General features: G+C 46.6%; 1 long non-coding RNA gene across 1 annotated transcript in view; it reads right to left on the reverse strand.

Moving 5' to 3' along the window:
- The window catches only part of LOC128908505 (uncharacterized), a 70547-nt gene that overhangs the window by 42274 nt on the left and 2030 nt on the right, over positions 1-26243 (reverse strand). The window contains exon 2 of the long non-coding RNA XR_008465979.1: positions 10124-10245. This is a non-coding gene — a long non-coding RNA (uncharacterized LOC128908505). The remainder of the gene's footprint in view (positions 1-10123; positions 10246-26243) is intronic.

A 26243-nucleotide genomic window follows, 5' to 3' on the forward strand; every position in this document is an offset into this window, starting at 1 on the left:
CAATAGAACCCAGAAGATACCACAACTGCCACTTTACAGTAGTACACGGGAGACACCTCATCACCCATTTCTCACAGGAGGCCAGTGTGGACTTCTATCCTGGACCCCCTCCCGGAGGGAAAATCTCATTGTGGTGAGCAGAGTGGGAACAAACTGCTCTCTGTAAGAAGTGCCTTCATCTTCGTACCACCTGATGAGAGACTGTTTGACTTCAAATAGCCACAGCATGTCTGGAGCACTTACAACCATTTCAGATGTGGGGCACTGACTCACACAGCAAACACAGGGGACTGAGAACAACTTTTCTGTGCAGCTATGGTAGAGCTGAGGGCCCCACATATTTATAAAGTGACTGCCAGCCAGAGAGACTTCTGAGCCTGCCCTTGCTGCCCAAGGCTTGGGAATGATTGCAGCACGCAATGTTCAGCCAGGCCCCCCAGCAGAATTTATTTACGCACCTCTGCTTTCATCTCTCCCCTCATACACAGTAGCTTAAACATTGTCTCCATCCTTAACCATACAACTTGCATATTTGCAAACATCTCTTCATCTTAAGACTACAGACAGGCAGATTGCTCTCGGGTCATTAAATTCAGTCTTACCATATGAACCAACTACCATATAACCCCCCCTTATTTTATTTTTTAAGGAAGAAACAAAAACCTGATTTTTGGTGTCAACAAACAATCCCAGAAGTTGATTTCTTGACTGTTTAGGAAACCCATGCATATCCTTTTGTCTTCGGCAAACATTCTTCATAGTTAACCAATACATGCTTTTTCCTTGTGCGTTAATTTAAGCCCAGAAACCCTTTCCCATCCCCTTCTTCTCACCTGAGGCAGAGATTCCCAATAGCCACAGTGTCCTGTACTTGGAGAACTCCTCCATATCCAAGTGGCCGAGCCCCTTAATCCACCTGAACATGCTAACCTCTCTGAGAAGTTCACCTTTTGAAATCAATAAACTGAGCTGCAAGGATAGCTTTATGTAGTCTTCCATTTCTTTTAATGAAAAAAATTGGGTCACTAGCCCATCTATAGCTTTCCAGTTTCTGTACCAAAAAGAAACAGTACCAAAACTGACTGAAGGAGGAAGAACTATCTGAAAAAAATAGTTCATCAGCCATTAATGCTCACAATTTCTTGAGGCTTTTCAATCTATACCCAAGAAACCAAAGCCACAACACATCAAACGAGTCTGTGGCCCATGGAGGATTCTCAGTGCAAGAAACTCATAGCCAAAGTTTTTTTGACCAACACACATCCATTTTTCATTCACGCTACCCTTACCAGTTTCTTCACAGAAATTTAACACTATTTCTGCATACATGGACAAAGCTGCATTCTGTCTCTGCCTTTCCTGAGCAACTGATCAAATTCAATACTATTTATTTTTCACTGTCCTTTTTTTCTTTTTTTTACCCCAAGATACTCACTTTGGCACCTAGCATGATTAATTCAAGTTCCTACATTTTGTTACCCAGACTCACAACATTTTACATCCATATATTCATTCCAGTTGTCTCTTATTGATCCAACTCCATATCCCAAACAGATGAGGCACAATCTTACCACTAATACATCACCCACTCAAACAAGCATCAGTGCTTTCTTTCTCCCATCTACCCACTGACACTTATCCATTACCACACACTTATTTACCTGAATTTTCTTTCCTGAAGCTGTAGACATTCTCCTCTGTCTTCAACATCCTAGTTTCTCTGTGTCCTTGTTCTTTCTAAAGTGCCATTCCTCAGCTACCACTGCAGGCCTCCACCTCTCTTCTTATAGAGGCTAGTTGCTCTTCTCATTTTATTCACTAACATCACTTTTGTTTCTGTCACTTCTTCAGCAAAACCAACCTTATTTTTAGGTCTCACACAAGCACAGATCCTTCAACATCGGTGGACACCTGCCCTTTGTAATCTCCTGCTTGTTAGGAGAAGTCCATCACACATGCAGCCTCCTCACTTCTCTAACCCACCAGCTGAAGACAAGTAGTCTCAGCTGCAGCTCCAGCCTTCACATCTTCTCTCCCATGCTCTCCAGCTGTTCCAGGCCTACACAGCCTCTGCCAGAAACCCTCAGTAGGATAATATCCACCCACAACACTTTCCTCCAGTCACATCCCTGTGCTCCATCAGCCTTTGAACCTTCCCAATAACTGTGACTGTTATCATTGCCTTCCTCTTTTGAAAAGAAAGGCACAGCCACTCCACCCTCTTCCCTACCTACTCCCTTATCAACAAGCCCTCAATGAGCTAGTGGGTCGTAAAAGACTTTTGCCTGGATCAGCTCCACCCTTTTATTAAGCTCATCTGGGAGCAGAGGTAGTCCCTCAGCAGTAAGGCTGCTGTCACTCTCCAAAGATCCAGCAGACAGAACTGTGACTGCCTGTGTTTTCCCCCCAAACTGGGATTGTCTCTTTGTTCCCAAGAGCAAGTCCCATACAGTCCTCTTCCCAAACATTACACCACCTGCAAACCAGCTTGTTGGTCCTCATGGATTGGAGCTTTTTCTACCTCTTGGTGTCAAAGAAGGGACAAGTAAAGCTGAGGTTTGCTGGAAAGATATGCGGGAACTTTCAGTCCTTTCTCGCAAGGAAATATCTCTCTCATGATGCAGTCCATAGGCCCTTCTGATTCAGGGAACCAGAGAGGTGGCAGTAGCCTCTACGGTAGAGAAACCTCCTCTCTGAGCAAACAGGCATAAGTCTAGTGCACACCATGTCTCTACGTGGGCTTCAGAGCTGACCCTGTGAATGAAGACAAGTGATGCCTGCTCTGCCTCCACTAACAGCTGCTGTGCGCAGACCAGAGAATACAGCACCATCATCCAACATGATCACCAGCTCAGACCCCATCCATCATCCAGTATTTCAGAGGTAGATGGATATCCTTGTTTACAGGGATGAGGGAAAATGACTGCTTCCAGCTCCATGGTCTTCTTGACTCATATTCATAATTCAATACTGTCTTTACATTCAGTACTTCTTCCTAGTATCTCCAGGTGGAAAAGGAGAAAGCAGATACCCTGGCTCCATATTCCTGGTATGGCCCACCACTGTCAGCTGGCCCCTTCCAAGCAAAGAGTTGACTGAGAGTGGACAGGAGCTTAGACAGCCCTAATGAAGAGGTAACCATCATGTCCATTGCTGCATGAAGACCCAGGAAGGAATCAGAGGGGGAGGATGATGTGATGAAGAGAAACTCCACAGTACAAAAGTATGTGTGTCAATCTGATCTATGGGAATATTTCAGTTCAGTTAATCCCAGCATCTTGCTGGGAAAGGATGCGAGTGAAAGGATGGAGAGGTAGATGAGAAGCAGGGAAAAAATTAAGAGAATGCAACACAGGTGAAGAAGTGAATGAACGGAAAGGATACAAGAGAGAACCAGAAATTCTGAAAATATCAGAGATCAGCCTCTCAATGCATCACGAAAAAAATAAATACATTTTTTAAAGGATGGCAGATCAGAGTGAATGCAAGAGTTAACAAAAGCAAGGCAGTTTTTAGGAGGAAGTTCACTTCAATGTTGACATCAATTGGGCACACGCAAAAGATCAGATTCTCCACTGATATTGCTCCATTGATTCCAATAAAACTACTGTTTTGCACTGCTGGTGATATTATACCTGGCCCTATATCTAGCTACCCCTTTTTATGATCTAATATTTACTGGCAAAGCTCTGTTGAAGTCAATAGGGCTGTGCTGCTATGCATTTACACAAGGATCCAGCCCAAGTCTTCCCCTCTTTATCTGGAAAATGTAGAAAATGTGCCACCTTTGATAGTGAAGGGGCAATCTGAGGAAATTTCCTCTTTTCTGGTATGGCTAGGCTACGCCTGTTCTCTTCTCTACATCTGGGTAATTGCATTTCAAGTGAAGGCTTTCTAGCCAGCAAAAGGAGGCCCTGCAAAATGAGTTAGAGGAAACCACAAGTTTGGCATCAGAGCCAGCATCCTTCTCTGAATCCTCATGCCGCGTGTGGCTGTCTGAAAAGCTCTGCTTGAAAAGGAGCACAAGATTTCTTCACGTGCATGTGACAACAGCTGCAAATATTTCCCCTTGGTCCATCACATGCACACGAATCCATGCTCTGTTGAACCCCCAGATATTTGAAAATATAACCCATGTTAACACATACAACAAACACCTAGGCACTGAGGAAAGCATGCAAATCCATAGTAGCTCCTTGTGAAGACATGTACCCATTTACACATGGAGCTTTCAACTCGGATACAACTGTCAGTCCAAACAATGAGCACACACACAGCATCTGTGGACATCAGACTGGACCATGACTTCTGTCGCAGCATAACTTCTGCTGCCCAGGTGGAGCTTCCATCCTTCTGAGGGCAGAAGGGTGCACAAATGAAGCTGCTGCTACTGACGTAGGGAAGGATTTCAGCTTCCAGCTCTAACAATAGTGGCTTGTCCTTTCGGATCCAGAGGCTCCAGGTTCAGTTCCCACAGATGATCCACCCAAAGTGGTTGTCAGAGCAACCCTGGCCTTAGAGGTAGGGACTTACTGGAAATGACCTTGTAATTATTTGAGCTCACTCAGGGGAACAGTCCAAAGTTGTGCGTACACAACCCTCTCCAGAGTGGAGATGAATGATCTGAAATCCCACCCGGCCACCTATCTGCATGAGCTTTTACGCGCACCAGAGCCAGAACCAAATCCTGTGTGATGAAGCAAGAAATCTTTCCTTGGCACCTTCTGCATCCTTCACACACACCCCCGCCCCCTGTATTTACTTCTAAGTGAATGCCGTGGTGGTGGAAACTGCTAGCCCGGCAGCATTGACATTTTGTGTTTATCCACACCAAGGGGAGCTGCTGCACGTGATCCTCTTCTACCAACATCCAACCTCTCCAAGTGGGGAGAAAGCTGGGTGACCTCTAGGACTAGCCAGACAGTCACTTAACATAAAAATAATGGAAGGAACTTTGTGAGACAAACTGAGCTGACTTAGGACACCAATGGACAATCTCTCAAGGAAAGACAAACAAGCAACAACAAAACCAAAAAAGATTGGGGTTAAAAATCACTTCAAAAACATGAAACTGCTAGTGCTAAGCATGCTGTGAATCTGTTTACCACGTATTTTAATCATGTAACTGATCGGTCCACTGTAACATACACCACATGTTAAGATAGATGCAGCAGATATAAAACCAGTCTGATTTCACACAGTAAAAATGTGTACATGCAAACAGAAATATATGAAATGCATTTCATACAAAGCGTTTCTTCTTATCATTTTAAATACATATCGCAATTGTTTTGCCCAGTTTGGAGCCCACTTGAACATTCTGGGACTGTCCCAAATCCCATATGGGTCAAGAGCTCACTGACTCCAGTGGGTGTTGGATCAGATCCTACGAGATCAAAATTCCTGTAAGGACTAGTGTTTCAGTGTGGTTGGGTTAGCATTCCACACAGAATACACTGTAGTTACACCATCCTTACAGTGTAGCTACAGCATAACATTAGAGCTGAACTGCTACAAACACAGACTGGGAACAAATTTAGCAGTCTGGATGATGAGCAAGTCCAAAATACAATATATCTGTTGTCCACCTCTGCCGAGGCTCCTGTGAAGCATCACCAGCGAACACTCAGCTAGCGTGTTTTGGCCCCTTCTTACCCATTCGAGTCATTAATCATTCATCTTAATTATCTCGGTGGTATTTTGTGCTCCTCCCCCACCCACGCCGCCTGTCTGTTTGTGGTATCCATCTGTTGTTCCTAATCATATACTTGGACTGCAAGATCTCTGGAGAAAGGGCCATTTACTCATGACGTGTGCACAGCACTTCATGCACTCCAACCTCAGCCACCAGTTGAGATCTCACATTATGTCTTGCCACAAATCACAGTAACTAATGATAATCGTCAGATATGCTGTGCACGCATAGACACACGCATATATGTGTGTGTTACATATATATACACACACTGCACGTATATTAGGAACGCACACGCGTGTAGAAGCCTACTGGAGACAGATATGTTTGCAGTTAAGGCAGGTGCCACTGCGATCAGGAGAAGGAGGAAAGAGAGAGGGGCAAGATGAAAAGTTTCACATGTGAAATTTCAGCTAAAACTATCTTCTGCCTGCTCACCCCCTCTAGCTGCAGTCCACAGGCTTGCAGCACCAAACGAAGCAGGAGCCACTCGCTACACCTCAGTTACAACGCAGCTGCCCGGCGTGTGAAAATACCTTTCTGAATTGAACCTGCTGCATGGCGCGCAATGCAGGGGAACATCTAAGGTGTCGTAGGGTCTGGTGACAAACACACTAACACCTGCATGGACTTCCATGGGAGCAGGGTTAAGGGCATGTGTGCTTTCGCAAAGCTCACCATGTGCGCTGTGGCACAGAAGGGAACAGCAATGTCAGTGAGACTGAACAAGTCTTGTCTGGTTTTAAGCTACTTGTCATTTGAAAACTTCCTTTTGGTTTGTTGGATATAGCGAAAAAAGGCTTGACATGTTACTGAAATGTATGCCTATGGGATCTGTACCTGAAATGGAACATTTTGCTGGACCTGGCCTGGAATGAATGGTTGGACAAAAATTTCCAGAACTAGTTGTCCTCCATTAATACCATTTTCTTTCACGTTTTGCTCGCTGAGATGCACTTCTGCTTTCCCATATTCACAGACACATAAATATCAAGACAGGCAAAGACAAAGTGATCTTCTTTCTTACTCACACTGCAGATCAAACTAAAGCTCACCCACGTATCCTCTGCCAAGCCCCAAGACTTAAGTCCAGTCTAATATTTCAAGCAAAAGCAAGCAAAGTCTAGGAGGCACAGAGCATCAACAAAGTTTAAGCCCTTGTGTAACCCGGCGTGCACTGAAGAGGAGACATTCCCACAGCTAGGGCTAGATGTGCCAGCTCCCTCCAAAATCCTGTGCTCCACATCAGCCGTATCTGGGACGTGCCTGCTCAGAGCTGGTAAGACATGCTGTGATTCTGCATTTCAGCTGGGGCTAAGTACCCAGACAGTGCCTGCAGCCCGGTCTGATGGGTCTTCTCCCAGAAAAGGATGTTGAGGCACTCTCCGTCACTTGTGGCACTATCTCCCATGATGGAAAAGATGACTGAAGGATCTTTGTTGACAGGAACAAGGAATCAATTCTGTTCCATGAAGAGACTCTGTATGTTTTGGGAACAGAAGACTTTGCTCTGAAAAGCTGTCATTCTCCCTCCAACACTGAAGTCACTTCAACAGAGATGGACACAGGGATTAAAAAAAAAAAAAAAAGTCAGGACAAGGCATATACAATGGGTCTGTCTGGCACATCGCTAATGACTATCATCTGGGTGCAACAACGATAGGACGAGAAACTATTTCTTAATGTACACAGAGCAAAGGAAACCCCTTAAGCAAACATACCAGCAGAACAATTAGATGGTTAATCACAACGTTGGCCATGAGAGGTTTTCTCCATTTTTCCACTTCAAAGGAGCAGTGATTAATAAACAGTGTTGCCTCTTCTGGAGAGATGAGTCAGCCCCATGCCCACGCTGGGGTTATCCTCACACTGCTGCTGCTGCTGTTCAGAGCATGTGAGTGTTCCCCGGGGAGGAGAAACGCTTCATTTAGCTTGCGGTGCTCCGCACCAGATCACACAGCATTGCTCTCCATGGCCTCCCTCCTAGCATTCCTGGGAGGGCGCCGTGCATGTGGATGAGAAGGGATCTCCAGGGGGGAGTTCTTCTACACAGTGAGTATTCTCCAACTCCAGTGGAGGACAATAGAAGAAAAGACACTGCGTGAATCAGAGGAGCTATGGTACAGTGCAGAGATTTTGCTACCTGTATCTGGTTTTGATCTAGGACACTAGCAAGCTGAAAGGCATCAGCATTCACCATTAAGTCCAGGAGATTAACTGATCACCTCCGGCTTTTTATTCAGGTCAGTTAAGAATGTTGTACAGGTGCTGGGTAACAGCAGACTAGCAAATGGAGAGAGTCTCTCCCTTGGTCACGGCTAGCCCTGAAGGAACCTACCCACACCCAGAAGGAGGACAGCTCAAGCAGCTGTGCACAAAGGTCCCACTTAACACTTCAGAGGGAAAGGTCCGATGATAGATGAGCTGTCATCGCAGAAAACAGATAGGTCCCACTCTTCTTTCCACCACAAGGGACAAGTGTCAGTCTATGGTCTGTATCAATCTCTGTCTTTCTCTCAAGGAAAGGTGGATCCATCTGTGGGGAGGATGACACCAGAAGCCCGGGCAGCAGCAGCACATGAACACACAGCGTTGCTGTTGCGTGTCTCGGGAGACACACCAAAGAGCTGAGTAATGGAAGGGGAAGCATGCCTGTCCTGGGAGGACCAACAAGCCTGTGTGTGTGTGTGTTTGTGGGAATTTAACAATGGGCAGGGGTCCTACAAAGTGAACCCTCTTTTCCCCTCACAATCCCTTTACTTCATGCTCTTACACAAGCGGTAGTTACAAAATCTCCTGCCTGGGTTCGGTGATGACACCTACATGAGCTACGCCACCAGTGCACACTTATTCCCTACCTTTGTAAAACTACTCCTACACATCACTCACCATCCACTGTGCCAAAGGCATGACCACCGAGCTGGCACACTCTTCTCAGCCCTGTTCCTGCACTGTCGGTGCTCAGGGGGTCCCACCTACTCTAAGGTGCTCTACAGGGTGCTGCCAACAAACCCGGTCCTCATCCAGTTTCTCCCGTCATGGAACTATCACAATCAGTGGAGAAACACCAATTCACACCAGCTGCAAAATTAGCCTGATGTTTTAATGCACTCTGGTCCTATTACTACCCGCAATAACTGTGAGATAGACATTAGGTCGGCCGCAAATTTCCTCCCCGCCTCTGCTACGAGGGCCCTCAGCTCCCCAGGGCATCGCTGCCCAGAGTGCACTTGCCTAGCAGCTCCCTGGCTCTCCAGAGGACATTGCACTGCAATGACACTTGTTCCCTTCAGCTGCTCTCATTCTTTTAGCAGGGTTTTTCTTTCTCTGCTGGAGCTCGGGGCGGGAAGGAGCAGCCACAGAAGAGCTGGCTTTGCTCAGCAGGGCCTCTACTCATTTCCTGAGCACTTTTTGACGTGTTCCATTTGTGACCAAGCTTGGGCTGGGATCCCAGCTGATATTTTAACTTCAGCCTCAATAGATTTCAAACTTCAGCCACTGTAAATAATTCCCTGACATGTACTCCGCCTGCATTTTGGCACTTTTGCTTGTGTACAGTATATTTAATATGTATTTTTTTTTAACGTTTCTTAGCTTTCTCCATGTCAGCTGTCAAGAAGAAGATGGCATCTTGGTGAAACTACCTGATCCTTGGTGAAGTCTGGAGACACCAGATTGGTTTGACAAGTCTGCATAATAATTATAATAATCACATTCTCCACTTAACGAGAGACAGATGAAGCAGTGTGCCATGTTCTCGGAGATGTTTACAGGACAGAGAACACTGGAACAGCCACATGGCTTCAAACCAGGGAGCAATCTACATGAGGAACCTGGTTTCATCAGTCATCAGGACCAGGACCTAAGCAGTCTGTAAACAAAAAAGATGCAAAAATTCTCTGTTGTGGTTGTCAGTAAGAAATTTTACCCACTCAGGCTGCTTATTCCTAAGTCTTCTCAGAGTTGGCTTATGCCTTAAGACATGCTCTTAAGACATTCAGCCTAGAAAAGCACATACATTTATTAAGCTTATGCTTAATTTTACATATACAGCCAGCTCCAATGGGATCATTAGTGTGTTAAAAGTTTATCAATTCATTGCTTAGAAATCATACAGGCTGAATTTTGCTTAACAGAAGTGAGAGAGCTCTGGTGCTTTCTTTGTGTGTCTTGTGCTTCTGTCGTGTCTGCTAGACAAGAAGGAATCTTCTCATACAACATACAGATAAGCACAGACCACTTGGTCTCAGCCTTTAGGCTCTCCTGTGATGCAGGTGACAACCATCATTGGGAAAACACAGCACTGAAGAGGTTAACAAAGATTGGCCTTCCCCCTTGGCCCCCCCTTTCCTAGCAATCGCAAGGAGGGTTAAACTCTCTGGAAAAAAGGATTCTACAGCAAAAACCCATCAAAAGTGCTGCACCCACCTCTCACTGAGTGTCATCCATCCCACTGCCTTAACGTTTCATCAGGGCTCCTTTCACAGCATTTAAGAGCTGCACAGACATCTGAGGCCTCCTTCAGGCTCCCCCTTCTCCTGGAGCTTCATCTGAGGGCAAAGAGTGGAAATTCAAAACAAAGAGTAAACAAAAACAAGCTCTCCTAAGTGTAAGCCGCACATTTTTTTGGAAGCTTCTCGGCTAATTTTACTCCCTGCCTCCTGCTCACTCTGGAATGTCTTTTTTCTTCCTTTTTTCTTCCCTGCTTCGTTAACAAGAAAAATAAAAGGTTCGGGGGGCAGGCAGAAAAAGAAAAACAAAAAATTACTCCATGAAGAACCCTTTCTCCTGTGTCAGGGACCTTCACAGCTCTGCAACTGTAGAGTCAATGGACAAGGCAGGGTGGTCTTGTCTCCTACTAGATGCCCATCAGGTGTCTGATGGGAAACCACTTCAAACATTGCTGCTTTCTCCAGATTCAGTAGATAGATCTGTTACTGGATGGCCCAAACCGAAGCCCCAAACATCTGGAGAGCTTGGCTCCAAGTCAAGGTCTGATCTGAGCTATCCTAGAAATTCCATTTTTGTCTGGCCCAGAAGTTGTTGGCCATCTGCAGAATGGAAATGGGAGTGGAAACCTATCATCACAAGATGGGGGGAGTTGGGAGTGAATTCTAGGAAGGCTGCGTTAAGCTCTTCAGGCTGGCTTCCCAGCTGGCAGAAATCTAGCTTAGCTGCAAGACAGTCAGTGGAACCACGCGGATTCACACCACCCAAGAATCTACCCTTCTTCAAAAAAATTCACGGCACTCCAGGGTTTAATGGACAGCCGATAGAAAACTTGACATTTATTAAAATGGAATACCTCTATGCTTTCTGCTTACAGTGGGAGGACATTCCCAGTACCCATAAGAGAACTCCAAGAAGTCCTCCAGCAAGCTCAGATTTCTGACACCTGTATTGCTCAGTTGCCCAGGCACATCATCTGGGAACTCGACCCCTGTTGTGCTTGGTGTGGCTCACGCAGACAGCAAAAAGATTATCTGCTCCAGAGAGTTTGAAAAATCCAATTTTCAGGACATTTCTTTGTACATCATAAAGGAGCAAAGACACACACAACCTCTACTCTTGTATCAGTTGCATTACTTGAGGGTCTTTGCCCATGGTATTAAACCATTCCCTTACGTGGAATGTGGAGAGAAAAGGAAGGCTTTGGAGGCAGCTATTTTTAAGCTAGGACAGTGCTCCATTACACCATGTTGCTTCCAGTTTCAGTCAGAGGTCAAAGTGTTTTGATGCCACCTTTTTCACATCCCCTAAAGCTTGTGCTGTTCCAAATGATGCTGTCACAACCTTCATGCCTCCTAGCCATTTGCCCATGATGGGCAGGATTATTTGGATGAGGATTCTCAGACACTGAAGAAAATTTCTAAGGTTAATGTACAGAATCAGGAAGAAAAGATGCCTGGCATTGAGCTCTCATTGAAATGAAAAGCACAGACAGAGCTGGCAGCATTGAAAATGGAGCGGAATCGAGTGTGCAATGATTTTTTCCGGGGTAAAGGGCGAGCCAGCAACATATCAATGCCACTATCGTAAGTTTTCCAGAATGTCCTTTACTACATATTTCTGTGTCAATAGCTTCTTTCAAAGTTTGGTCACCAACAAAGAAGTGCAACTGTTTTGGTCTGCCTTGGTATTGCTTATGGCTTCTGGAGGAGAGTCCTAATTGAGATCCTTTAAGTAACTGAGCCTTGCAGAAGTTAGCATGAGCTGTTTTTCATTACCCCTGATTCACCAGCAGGGAAACTGAGGCAGCAGGAGGTAATACACAACACAGTGGTAGATGAGAAGAGAATGCATCGCCCCAGACTTCCAGTCACTTCGCTCTACCTACCAGACAATGTTGTCTCCTAAACGAGAAAAAATAATGGAGCTGTCACACCCAAGTGTTATTTTTAAACTGCGGGTATTGGGATTGGCACAAACTCTGGCAAAGCACAGCACGACCAAGGGAGTCCTGAGGAACAAGTGCCCTGCACAGATGGAGCTGCTTTGGGGAAACCTTGTTGTTCTGCTACATTTATGCAATCGGTTGAATGGGAGCCCAGACTCCAACATATCAGCTGCACAAGAGCACAAGGAGAGCCTGAACGAGGAGAACATGGCAGGACAGTGGAGCTGGCTCCATCAGCCACCACCTCCTCCACCCTGGTGCCCTGGCCCAAGCCGCGCCGGTCAAATCCATAGGGGGGCAGCAAACCCTTTACAGTCATGGGAGTTCATTCCCAAAATGATCTTCTTCCAAACTCTGTCCCTGGGCAGCTGGGGAGCCCCACGCATACACAACACCCTTGGGAAGGTCAGCATGGACTCTGCAAGCTGAGAGAAGGGAAGATGGGCCTGCAAAGTCTCTTTGAACTGGACATGGGTGGCCAGTTCAGCTCACCAATCCAGCTAGGGGAGGACACCGTGTGTGTGAGCCCACCGGTAGGCCTAGCAGGGCTCTGGGAAAGCAGGTGAGTTATGCAACACACAGCTGGGTTCAGGTTTCGATATGAAAACACACACTTGCATGTAAGACTGCCAGAACCCTTTTGCGGTTCAATGGATGAGGGCTCACTTTGAGAGGTTTGGTGCATACAGGGTCCAAGATGCTCGGGGCTGTTATAATTGCATCAAGATGGTAACAACACAAGGACAGCCACACTGGCTCAGAGCAAAGGTCCATCTACCTCCATATCCAGCTCCCATGGTGACCAACAACAGAAATGGAGGGAAGTGCGCAAGAAAAGAGCACACATGGACTTACTCCACCCCAGGATGCTCCCCTGCCTCCAGAGGTACACAACTCCGGCCAACTTTGTGGTACCCCATGCCCATATGCTTCCCTCTTGCAGCTGCAGCTTCAGCACAAAGCAAGCCTGCATTTAAGAAAGGGGCCAGAACTTGTATTCAATCTGTTCGTGTAGACAGAGCTCAGATGCAGAAGCAGGTTAAACTGAACTACAATGAACACCAACCCTTGTGAATTATAACTAATTTGCCCCCAAGTGACCCTGAATCTCAGGGCACAAACTTTGTTTCAGGATCCATGCCAGCTGTGGCCTCTCTCCTCAGTCAGAGATCTCCAGTCAAGTACCTCTAGAAACTCGCATTCATGCAATGGAGAACAGGAAGATACCATTTTTGCTATATGTATTGTGGTGGTGACAAAAGTCCCAGTGCAGGCGAGTGTTTGCAGACCCAGCACTAAAGGACCACTGTGCAGAGAAGCCCAAACAAAACACTTTGCTACACCCAGTCACTCAACAAAACCGAGAGCCGGATTTGCTCTCCAGACAGGCAAGGGAGAACAGACTAGGAAGGCACACATGTGACCTACCCGATATCCCACCAGCAGCCAGTGGTGGAGCTGGGATTAGCTCGCAGCTTTCCTGACTTCTCCTCTCCCAAGCTCCAGCCACACTGTCCCTTTCCTGCTCGATTTTGCTTCTCTGCACCCAGCTGTCTTTACTGAACAGGCTTCCTACAGTGCCGTTTAGGCAGCTGTCAGGTTTGGATGAGCGTCTCCACTCCATGGAATGGGCTGTCCCCTTCTGCGCTGTCCCTGTGTGTGCTGTTAACCCTGATTTCCCACTGAAGTAAATGAGAAAAAAGCAAGACAGATAGCTCCATGGCAGCTGGATGGGAGCTCGCCTCCCCTTCTCTACAGGAGACAGTTTTCTCCCCCTTTTCAGCTCCCCACCAACAGCTTTCCTCAGAGACCCTTTTGTCTTCAGCTCCCTCCCAGGAAAATAAAAAATAAAAAATTCCTCCTTCTCCCTCCACCCTCATGAAAAAGAGCTAGTTCCCTTCCTCCCACCTCCTAACCCCTCCGACAGGCTTCAGACATAGGGTTAACCCTAGGGAGTGGTGTACAGGTGACGAATGGGCGCACTCTTGTTTCTACTTTCTTCTGTGCAAGGAAAAAAAAACCCCAAAAATACAGTCCCAACTATTCCCTCAAGCTGCTCCATCTTAAAACAGACGTTTCCCCTCGCTCAGCCCCTGAGCACGCTCTCCGGTTGCTGCTCGTCTCCACTAATAGCATCCCAGACTAAACAACTCTATTCCGCTTTCCGCAGTTCACCTGCCTGCTCTGGATACTGCCTGCCTGAGCTCAGGGAAGAGACACAGTCACTACACCAGTTCCTAAGCTGTACTGGGCTCCCAGGGAGGGGAGGAGAAAAAATATCCTGGGAACTGAAGAGAAAGGAAAAGGGAGAGGCTTTAGGAGCAGGTTAAGAAACGAGCCTGCAGATGCGGGGAGATGCAGCCCTAGCAGAAGCCAGCCTTGTCAAAAGACCTCTCCATACTAATGCTTAGAAGAGGCATGCCTGCCATCCCCAGATTTATCTCAACACCTCTGCAGCAGTAACCTACCCAGCCACGTCTCCCATCTCCCTTTACCTTACAGAGGATCCTTCCCCCAGGATCCCAAACAGTGTCGTTTAAAAAGCCTTCTGTCTGGCCCAGCTGTGCAGATGCTCAGGACAAATGTAGGAAGAGAGAGGAAACTGCCTGACCCCGATACAAATGTGATCAGCGCTGCGCTACGTCAGACTAAATTACTGTCATGGTTGCTTTTAGCCAAAAGGATCTAAGCACTGAGGGTAGTGATGGGAGTCCATGCAGAAACCTTGCAAAGCATTTGCCTGAAGATACCTGACTTGCAATTCTCTAAAACTTCACAAGCAGAACACTGCCCTGAGAAATACTAAAATAACAAACCCTGAGCTCTGAGGTTCAAATAGCAAAGGTTGGTCTAGATAAGATTCTTCTCGGCATTGCTCCCCATGGTGGAGAATGAGGCTAGCTACCTGGTGGATGGGGGGAAACAGTCTCCAAAACTCGACTGCGACAAAACCTGGGGTTGGATCCAAGAGAAGGGCTGTACAGAGTCCTCTGCAGGAAAGAAAGGTTTATCAAGGTCTTTTCTGTCTATTCTGAAGCTGGTTTTGATTACAGAAGGAATTACCACCAGTTCCCTTCCCTTGCCCCAGTAACACATAACACACCATCCCCATTTCCTTCGCTGCCAGTTTGCTCTAATAAAAAGCAGAATTATGCCTGAAAAGCATGTTGCACGAAGATGGACCCGTCAAGCACTCAAATAGATGCATTCGCCAGCAGTCAGGCAGACGCATGCATACACAAATCCCTTGCTTGCCTGTAAACAAGACAGATCGCTTTCTCAGCTGCTGTATATGAATTTCAAGTCGCTGTGGAAGAAACGGCTCTCCTCACGGGTTTTAGTGCTGCGCGAAAGGTGATTTGGAAAGGCAGGCTTGCAGAGCTACCCGCCTTTGCAGATCCAAAGTCCTGACACCTCCTGGTCTGTGAAAGCTCTCCATGGATGCCAGTGGTTCTAATTTCAGTGTCTAACATTTGAATGGTCTTTGCCTGAATGACCACACAGGTCAGCACCAAGCGGAGGTAACCTCACTGGCATCCGTGTGACACCTGGCAGAGTCACCCCGGTATTAGAACACACCCCTAACAGTGCAGCAAAACCTTGCCATCATTCAAAGCAGGCTTAATTAAGTACTTGAAATGTCATGCTTCTCAGACACCAGCTATTTAACACATTTACTATACAAAGAATTACAAAGGGGCTGAAAGGAAAGTGAGGGATGGTTTCCTCCGGGGCTCATCTAAGTAACTACCAGCAGAAAAGCTTTGACAGAGTCAGAGACATAGAGTAAAAGCCTCGACAATAGCCATTTCCACCATGCTACAAGCTTACAGCCCAGGCTATAACTTCTGAAAACCATTCAGGAGCATCTTCCAGGGAGAAGAACACAGGACTGAATCCCACTGAATCCAGACCTGGTGCCACTGTAACACATGGCAGTGAATCGAAAAGGCAGAGAACAGCCTCTAAATTATTCATAGCACTATGGCACACAAACACGGAGCGAGACAGCCAAGTGGCACGAGACCTCCCTTGTGAGGAACACCCATGCAGGTGGCAGCGGGAAAAATTGGGAGGACAACAGGTGCTCCTGCCCCAGCCAGGCAGAGAGAAAGGCGAGGGCTATGAGCTGCGTGTGCTCCCAAGTGCCGGTGCCAGCCCAGAGCGGTTTGTTCTCTCTGGTCCGTAATGGGGCTAGAGCTGCTTCAGCGACGCAGGAGAGGTGCTCCAGGAGCAAATGCCAGCTGAACGGCACAGGGACAGCCTCACAGGAGCTGTGACCTCTTGCTCAGGGCAACCTGCAGCTCCTTGTCCCTCAAGTGCCACCAGCAGAGAAATAGCTGTCCATCACAAGGAGGTGGGGATAAGCAGCTAGAAGGGGCAGCAGCTTGCGTGTGAGATAACAGCAGCGCTAGGCACCACCAAAACCAGCATAAAATGAAGATTCATCTGGCAATTTGCTCGGATCCATCCTTCTGCCCTGGACATCAGCCCAGCCATGGCCAGCTGGAGGCAAAGGGAGGAAGGTCGGGGCAGCCCAACTGCAGGCTGTGGGAAGTCCAGGCAGCTTGAGAAACCCTGCCCAGCTCTCCCTTCCCTCCCACCCATTCTGGCTTCTCTTCCCCACTCCTTCCCTCTCCACACCAGCAAGCATATCTCAGCAGTCAGGAACTGATCAAAGCCCTCCACCCGGCAAGCTGCCTCTTCTCCTGCGGGACATGCCCCGAGGCATGCTGCAAAGGGTGTTTTTTCCCTCCAGCCCCCCTCTTCTGGAAGCAGGCGGAAATGTGGGGTCTTCCCTCTCTTTCATCTCCCAGTTTGATTTTCCTTGCTCTGGTTCTCAGAGCTTGAAGTCAGTGGATGGTTCATTAAAAGAGAGGGAAAACAGGCCATACTGACGCTTGAATAGCTCCATGGCGAGATTCTGTTGTGGAAAGCATGATTGGACATAACGGGAAGGGGTCTCTTCTGAAAGGTTTTTTAATCTAGTTATAAAACACAGGTGAGGGTTATACCCCGTGTTTTATTATATTGCCTATAACAAGGGGTGTTCTAAGGAGCGATCTAGGCATTTTATAGGTACCTGGCCAGCGTCGCCACCTCCACGCATCCAAATATCACGAGACGTGTTTAAAACATTGAGAGACCGGCCTTAAATAATCACAAGCCCTTTATTATTTAAAACCTCAAAAGACAGACCTTCCTTTCTTTGCCATCTGTTTTTCTGAGGTTTTAAGATTTATGCCGCCAAACTCTGCATGTATAAGGGCGGGGTTCGGTGGGGTTTTTTCCAAGCTCAAACTTACAGGTCTCATATAAATCCCATGACTCCCGGAGCTTAGTCTTTGGAGAAGAAAAAACACCAAATACAGGAAGATTGCCTCGGAATTGACAACGCTCATTGCTAGCTTCCTTCCCAATAAATTATTTTGCATCTTTCTGACAGAAGGTCACAGGTTACGGCCACAGCTATCTAGAAAGGACAAGCATTTGGGACAAGGTTTTGAAGAGGAACACTCACGTACATATATCAGAATAACAAAGTCAACTTGTTCACCCAGAACTGTATCTCACCTTCCACTATTTCAAGCCACATCATGCATGATAAGCCACATCCATCCTCTTAGTACTTGGGTGTGCCTAATTCCTTCCCAACATTGCAATTGCACCACTGATAACAGGGGAAATCAGGCTGCACTCTGCTCTCCTTCCTGGTACTGTCCTACCAGGCAGCCCCACAAATTGTCCAGCCTTACACCGCAGCAACGAGCATAAAATCCGTTCTGCCCTGGGAAATACCGCTAAACTCTCTAGGCCACAAACAGGACGCCAGAGTGTCTTAAACAGGATTAAGTGTTGCCTGAACTTTGCAGTCCATCTTCAGAAATTTAGAGGCAGAATGTTGTAACAAGAACCGGACAGTACCGAAGCAGCCAGGCGGTGCTGTCTTACTCCATAGGTGGAGGATCCTCCCAAAAGGAAAAAGAAAGCATCAGGGCACAGAGCCACTGCAGTGATACCTAAACTTAGCATCAGCCGCAGAAAAGGAAAGAAGCTGTGGCTGGGCTGTTTGTATTCCCCTTTGATCCTTGCCTGACTCCCCAGGAGTCACTGGCAACCAGGAGTAATTTATAATAAGCTTTAGGCTGCTCTGATTTATTCTGGGAGCTGAAGCCAGGTGCAAGGAAGCTAAATAGCCAGCATTTCTTGGCTTTCACTGGGGGAGCAACACACTAAACATTACAAATCCCCAGTGTGGCATACTTCAGGCTTCGCCTACAATGGGCAAAGAGAGCGCAACACTAAGACAGCATGTAAAAAGAGACCAGCCTTTTTGCAAGTAGGATGCACCAATTGCTTCTGGCGAATCATTTTTCTAGCTGCAAATACTGACCCGGGAACAGCACTCAAATCATGCTGGGCATGCGTTAGCAACAGAAAAGTAAAAAGCACTGAAAAAAATAAGGATAGAAAAGAATAACTTTGATGACTTTCAAAAGAAGAGAATGAGGGGTTTTTTTCCCCCATGTATTTTCAATTTCCTGAAATGACATGCGAAGAAATGGACAACCCAAAGTTTGTTTCAGAAAGCAGAACTGCAGAAGTTATTCATTATCAGTAGGACTGATTGGAAATTCAGCCGCCGGCTTGGTTTTTTCTTCCACTTACAAATTGTTCACAAACTGATCCTAATTTTTCCCAAGTGAATCTGCAACTTTCAAATGTATACCCCTGCGGGTAAGGAAGTCCACAAACATAATGGGTCAGCACTACCTAACTCCCTTTGACTTCTTTGAATAACTCAGCCTTCACCAGCCCATTGAACAAAACCAGCTGCTCTCTTGGAGTTACTCACATGCTTTCCACTTGGATTTTCACTTTTTGCTATTCAGGGCATGTGACTGCTCATCTGCTCTACATGGTTTGATTCTAGAGCTCGACTGAATGACCAAAGGCTTTTAAAATAAGAGAACAAGCAAGGCTGAATGATGAAGAAGTCACTTACAGTTCACATTTTTTTGGACAAAACAAGCTTTTGTGCTAAAGTTTGCGAAGCCTTTTAGATTCATAAACATTTTCCCCACTGCCCAAAGGTCATCCGCATACTCATAAATAACCAATAATATAACTCTTTGGAGGCCAGCGAAGCCAAGTCAAACTGAGAGTTTGCCAACATGTCCACAATACTGTTTATTCCATTAGTGCACCAGACCCCGCACCAGAGCACTTGACTCTGCCCCTTCAAATTGAAATGAAGGAAATGAAAAAAAATCAAACAGAAATCAAAATCCATCTGAATGAGTCAGAACACCACGTGATGGCTGTCCCCTTGCAGACCACTCTGCAGCATGTACTTCCACCAGTCTGTATATGAGATGTCAAACCATTCAGTCTATAAACCCGCTTTATTAGAAATACTAGCATCCTGTCCCAGTGGATTTAAGGATTTTTTAATTTCTTTTAAGTTTTAATTCAAGCCTCACTCCATCAAAACAGCAATGTTATGATATTTCAGAAGCGAGTGGGTTTGATTCCAAGCCTGCCAAAAGACAGAGGGAGGGCGATAGTAAAGGGGAACAGCTAAATCTTTTGTCTTTCTCTCCTCAGCACCATTGCGAAATCTTTCTTCAAAACATAAGATTCAAGTCAAGTTGCCATGTTTTGAACAAACCACGGTGTGTTATTGTACTATGCTTCTGAAACAGAGAATGTAGGTCAAAAACTTTTGGACCTCTCTGATTTTAAGGTATACAAACTCTGACAGCATTGCTATCTGCACTTTTTCTTTTCCTTTCTTTTCCCCTTTTCCTCTCCCTTTTCTCTTCTCTCCTCCTCCCTCTCCTGCTCTTTTCTCTACACTCTGTTCCTTTTCCCCTTCCCTTTCCTTCCCTTCCCTTCCCACTTGCCTCTCGGCTTCTGTTTTCGCTTCCCTTCCTTCTTCCCTTTTTCTCCCCCTATCCTACCCTAACACTGGAAAGCAGCTGCAAGCTGCGGCTTCAGATAAAATGCTCTGAAAAGCTCCACTATGTTTATCGACACATTTTCCATTCTCAGGTTTTCATCCAGTAGGACACAAAACAAGTATTCAAAAGATGCATATGTGTGTGCAGACAAGCATGCATAAATATATGCACGCACATACAGTATGTGAAAACACACGAAAAGTGTGTTTACACGCATGTGCTTATGCTTGCATATTTTTTTTTTTTTCTCTTCTGCAGCCTTAGGGAAACTTGCAGGCTGGATGCCACAGGTTGGCTCTGCGCATTACGAACCGTGTCAGGATGAATAATGGGGGCAGGCAATTCTGCCAGAGGGTCATGGAACAGCAAGTGCGTAAAAAGGCAAGATTGTCCAAGAAGTACACGCAATATCGGCTGGGGTTTGAAACGCGCTGCCAGACAGAGACGAAGATCAAGTTGTAGACTCTAAAGCCAGAAGCACAATGCCCGTTTCTGCTGACCCTTTGCGAGGGCGTGAATCACAGATTGCCACCCAGGAATCCCAGCAACTTTTTCCCAGCAACTGAAAGCACAAAAGCACTTAAGCAGGTGTTTAAAGTCAAGCTGTACCTCAGACCTTGTAACAGACTGCTCTTGGTCTCAGTGAGCTGGAAGATCAGGGCCAGATCTTCCGCTGATGAAGCCCCCTTGATTTTAACTGTTTGATGGGTTCTCATTTAGACAAAGATCCAGGCATAACGCGGATAACCAATAGAGGGCTGACAGCTGGAAGGGAATGACTAGGTCCTAGTAAACAGATAATAGGCTCTTCCTCAGACTTCCAACGGTATTTTTCCTGGAAACCATTTTCTTATGTATCTTTACTCCAGCTAGTGAAAGATGAACACACTTCACTCAGTATTTCAAACCACTTGAGCAGCATATGTTTGTGAGCTCAGCATAAACCTTCTTGGGCCCAAAGTTTGCACATGAAAGGCTGGAAAAAGCAGTAGAGAAAAACACCAAGGAAAGGTTAGCACAAGAAATAGAGCAGAGAGAAAAATCCAGATGAAAAAATACATTCAGTCTATACAGTATTATACCCACAAAGGATGTTATATGCCAGGAGCTAGAAGCCCTGTAAGTGCCAAAATCCAGGTTATTCACGCAGCAGTAACTGGTTCCCCTGAACATGGTCGTTGTGACACAGCCAGTTTTTTCCACAGGACATCCCAGATCATTCTTCCCTGGTCCACATCCAAGCCTGAGTTTTTCTGCCTGTCTCCCACAGCCTGTCCTTGTTCTGCCTCTTTCTGTGCTGCTGCCTCCACAACTGAGTTTCTTGTCCTCTTGGACTTGGTCTTTCTTGAATTTTGAACCTCTGCTTACCAGCCTGACGTTCCTTGCCCCACCAACAGCCTCAGTTGCTTTCCCTTCTCACATGCTCTCAGCCTCACTTTGTTTTCCCATTCTTCCAGTTCCTTTCCCGATATCAGCCTCCTCTTCCCTGCTGGCTTTCAGACCTCCTGCCTGTCCTAACTTCCCTCTTTGCCTTCCCGTGCAAGCCTTCTTGTGTCTATCTACTCCCTTTGCTGTCTTCTCCACCACATTCAGCTCCCAGCATTCCCTCTGCACTTGAAGTCTGGTTGCCTAGCTCCTCCCTGCCTCCCAGACACCAGCAGAACTGAGGCCACCATGATTGCAGGAAAGACAGACAGCTTTTTCACCTCCTCCCTAGCATCATGGTACCATGAAAGTCATTAGGAAGGTTCATGGATGAAATACACCCTCTTGCTTTTGGGATAAATGTCCACAATGTTGCACTATTCGAGTAGACTCATCAAAACATTTACCAGACTCTTACGACCACAAGCAAACTGAGATATCTTTTTGGTTTTGTTTTCTCCAAAACATATAACACAGCTGAAAACAATGAGCTTTTCACAGGAACAACAGCAGGCTCTTCCTCAACCTCAGAGGGTTGAACTTACCTGTCTGAAAATGAGGAGTCTACTTTAAACAAATTTTCTGAACTATCTCTGTCATTAACCTCCAGGGTGCAATTCCTTTCACTTCTATTAGGTACCTACCTTCAGACGGGCTGACTGAACACACCTATCTTTCTCCAGAGGGGGTGGAGGAAGCTCAGCTCAAACAAATTAGCTGGAATGAATGCCTAACAAACACCCAGGACTAAAAATGAGGTGAGGTCCAGCTCCCCGTGGTTCCTCAGCAACATCTCAGCCTCTCATTCAGGAGGAGGAAATGAGGAAAGAGCCTCAGTGAAATAACACCAAAAAAAAAAATTAAAAATCTTGCTTTTTGTCTTTATTCAAACATGGAAGAAATAAAACTTTTTCTCCTCATTTCATTCTTGGAAATGGCTGAACCATTTCAGATAACACCATCCCAAGAAAAATCCAGGCTGAGTCACAAGTGTGGCACCAAAAGTGCCAGTTAGAACAGTTAGAGATTGGCAAAGCCATAAGCAACTGAATACAAGGTCTTATGATAGGAAGTGTTGAACAACTTTCCAATTGGTACTAGTCCCATATACACCTCAAGTAGGATACAAGGAAGCAACTCGCCCTTGCCTTGATTTGCAATTATTCTTCAATGCACAGTATGTGACCTCGGTTTCTCTTCAGAGGAGAACATGGCATGAAGACAGTTGTATCTTCCTCTAAACGATTGTCACTTTTGGGGCAGGGGGGGAAGGGTTAGGGGGAAGAGAAGAGGGAGGGAGAGACGCTAACAAGCCTGGAATTCAGTTACAAGGAAAAATGTGCCTGAAAAGTGACTTTCCAAAGCCAAGAGCTTCACAGGATTCAACAGTTCTTCCAGCACTATAGGATATACAGATACGTATCACTCTCAGTAACATTCTGCAGGCTCCAGACTCCACCGCATTACCAGGCAGGCTTTCCGACAATTAATGAGGGGGCTGTCAAGTGTTTAAAACAGATCACAGCAACTCCTTCCAACGCAGCCTGCAGAGGCGCGCAGCACATCTGCATACTTCAGCATGGGGAAAAGAGTGAGCTTTGTTTCTTGTATGAAAGTAAAAGTTAGCAAGAGCAAGGAAACAGCATTCCCCCTCCTCCCGTCTGAGCTAAGTCAGTACAGTAAGTAATGAAATGCAGCGTTGCAGGCTCAAACCCGCCTTCAGCTTCACTGGGAGAGGAGTTCCAGCCTTAACCTCAGGTGCTTCGGTGGTGATGGGTTTACCAGATACTTGGCGTTAGAATCATAAAATCATAGAATAGTTTGGGTTGTAAGAGACCTTTAAAGGTCTTCTAGTCCAACCTCCGCTACAATAAGCAGGGACATGTTCAACTAGAGAAGGTTGCTCAGAGCCCTGTCCAACCTGACCTGGAATGTTTCCTGGGATGAAACACCTACCACCTCTCTGGGCAACCTCTTCCAGTGTTTTACCACCCTCACTGTAAAAAATTTCTTCCTAATATCTAGTCTAAATATACCTTCTTTTAGTTTAAAGCCATTACCCCTTGTCCTATCGCAACAGGCCCTGCTAAAAAGTTTGTCTTCATCTTTCCTGTAGGCCCCCTTTAAGTACTTTAAAGGCCATAATAAGGTACCCCTGTAGCCTTCTCTTCTCTAGGCTGAACAACCCCAACTCTCTCAGTCTGTCCTCATAGGAGAGGTGCACCAGCCCTCTGATCATTTTTGTGGCCCTCCTCTGGACCTGCGCCAACAGGTCCATATCTTTCTATGCTGAGGCCTCCATAACTGGACGCGGTACTTCAGGCAGGGTCTCACCAGAGCAGAGTAGAGGGGCAGAATCACCTCCCTTGACCTGCTGGCCACGCTTCTTTTGATGCAGCCCAGCTGAGGGTGCACTTAATCCCATTGTCTATATCATTGGTGAAGATATTGAACAGTACTGGTCCCACTGTGGACCACTGAGGGATACCACTTATCACCAATCTCCATTGAGAGATTGAGCTGTTGACCACTACCCTCTGGATGTGACCATCCAACCAATTCCTCATCCACCAAATAGTCCACCTATCAAATCCATATCTCTGCAATTCAGAGAGAAGGATGTTGTGGGGACTACAGAAGTCCAGATAGATGATATCCATAGCTCTTCCCTTGTCCACTGATGTAGTCACTCCATCATAGAAGGCCACTACGTTGGTCAGGCAGGACTCGCCCTTGGTGAAGACATGCTGGCTGTCTCAAATCACCTCTCAGTCCTTCACATGCCTTAGAATAGCTTCTAGGAGGATTTGTTCCATGATCTTCCCAGGCCCAGAGATGAGGCTGACCGGTCAGTAGTGCCCAGGGTCCTCTTTTCTACTCTTTTTAAACTTAGGCGCAATGTTTCCCTTTTTCCACTCACTGGGGACTTCACCTGACTGCCATGAATTTGCAAACATCATGGAGAGTAGCTTGGCAACTACATCAGCCAATTCCCTCAGGACTCTGGGATGCATCTCATCAGGTCCCATAGACTTCTGTATGTTCAGGTTCCTTAGGTGGTCACAAATCTGATCTTCTCTTACAGTGGGAGGGACTCTGCTCCCCCAATCCCTGCCTTGAGGTCCACCCCGTCAAGAGGTGCAGGGAGAGAGGTTGCCAGTGAAGACTGAGGCAAAAAAAGTTGTTGAGTACCTCAACCTTCTCCTCATTCATTGTTACCAGTTTGCCAGTCTTGCTTTTGACCTTCCTTTTCGGGCTGACATACCTGTAGAGGCCCTTATTGTCATTTTGCAGCACTTTGGCCCATCAGCAACACGGGCACTAGCCAGGTAAAGCCATGGGAAACCTACTACTAGAGTCAATGCGAAAAGGAGAAAGAGCAAGAAAGAGCCCACTTTGGTGCCATTCTGCACATGGACATGGCACCAAGGATACCCCAGTAAAATACCCAGCCATGGTGGTGAGTCCCATCCTTGGTATCCATCTCTTGTTACTAGTAGGAAACGGAAGAGAATAATCTACTTACAACCTGGGAAGCCTGCAATATGCTAGGCACTTCTGGAGGCCACCAGACAACACCTGAAAGCTTTACGCATGCCTTGCCAAGACCAAACAGCTGTGGCAGCAGAGACTCAGCTCCCAGCCTTCTTACCCCAACAGCGTCAACCATGATTGGTCTCATTCAGTAGGAAGCCCTCCTCTATAAGAAGGGACACTCAACACCATTATAGGGGAAGCTGAAGAGGCTGGGAAATTCTTAGATGATGGCTCACAGCAGGTTTGATACTCTTTTGCTTCACAATAACAGAGCAAGGGCAACAGGTGTATGGCTGAAGGTCCTGAGAGCTGTGTTGGGTGAAAGCAGGAGGTGCCAGGAAGGGGGGAACCCACCAACAAGACAGGCTCACAACTAGTGAAAAAGCTTTGGATATAGCCATTGTCAATGAATCCCTTTTGGGGGAATAAACCTGTTCTTTTAGCAGCCTTCACCTAGCAACCTCAGCTCTACCCTCTGTTGTCACTCTGAAGTGTTCACCTTGGAAGCTGTGGCCTTTGACAATCAGAATACCAGACACTTCAGGTTTTATTGCAAGCCCTCCTGCCTTGGAAAAGCTGATGAAGGTCCCGTTGTGCTCCTGGGCCTGGGAGCTCCGAGACCTCATGCCTGTGGCTTGGTGGTACATAGGTCTGCCTATAGCAGCCATGCTCCTCCCTTTGCCCCGCCCTCCCTGCAATCCCACAGCCCCCCGGAGGAGTCCTCTGACTCATGGCAGACACTTTTTTTTTTTTCCTCTCTCTCTTTTCCCCTGTATAGTTTGCTTGCTGATGTCCAGAAAAGGGTTTTTACTTCCTGGAAAATAGACAAGGCAGCTCCCAAGGGCTGCTAGCTGCAAGCATAGGATGACTTGCCATCCCCATCTTGTCCACAGCTTGGGATGTTTTTTTTTGGGGTGGGGGGATAGGGTGGAAATCAAGCACCAGGATGCCACAGCAATTCTTCAAACAGTGGGGCAAGCTCTCGCAGGCTGCGCCTGGGAGGCACATGCAAGTGCACATATTGGGATTTGGGAGCCAATCAACACCGCACAGGCACAGCAAGAGGGTGCCTCTGGAACACGGCCTTCATGACGCCCTCCAAACAGCACTGCCCCATCCCCTTCCCAGCTCTGCTGGCCAATTTGCTCTCTGACTTCGGGAAAGATGCAAAAGGGCTAGATCACCACTACCTTGTTCAAAGTCACTGTTTTCTCACCTAAAGGTA

The sequence above is a fragment of the Rissa tridactyla genome, chromosome 4 (genome assembly GCF_028500815.1).
Source record: "Rissa tridactyla isolate bRisTri1 chromosome 4, bRisTri1.patW.cur.20221130, whole genome shotgun sequence".
Classification (NCBI taxonomy): Eukaryota; Metazoa; Chordata; class Aves; order Charadriiformes; family Laridae; genus Rissa; species Rissa tridactyla.